Source organism: Penaeus monodon, chromosome 21 (genome assembly GCF_015228065.2).
Source record: "Penaeus monodon isolate SGIC_2016 chromosome 21, NSTDA_Pmon_1, whole genome shotgun sequence".
In the NCBI taxonomy this organism is placed as follows: Eukaryota; Metazoa; Arthropoda; class Malacostraca; order Decapoda; family Penaeidae; genus Penaeus; species Penaeus monodon.
The window spans coordinates 42,732,655-42,732,945 of record NC_051406.1 but is presented as its reverse complement, the minus strand read 5'-3'; positions in this window follow the sequence as shown (position 1 = coordinate 42,732,945).

The window sequence follows — 291 nt, the reverse complement described above, 5'->3', positions numbered from 1 at the left end:
AAGTCTATCTACCTGCCTACTATACAAAAATACAAACTAAACAGCAAGAACTTCCCCTTTATAGTACAATGTACATGGAGACCTCGCACTGTAAAATTTCATCCAATCAACTCACGAAAAACTCCTGGTGGTATTATGTCGCTGCCGCTTAATTCGCCCTCTGGCTATGCTGCGACGCCGTTCTGCTTTTTGCTAAGTGAGGTTCAGGGGGAATACAGGGATGATTGGGAAATTGGCCTTTAGTTCATAGTTTGTAGGTTTTACAGATTTACGCGCACACACACACACATT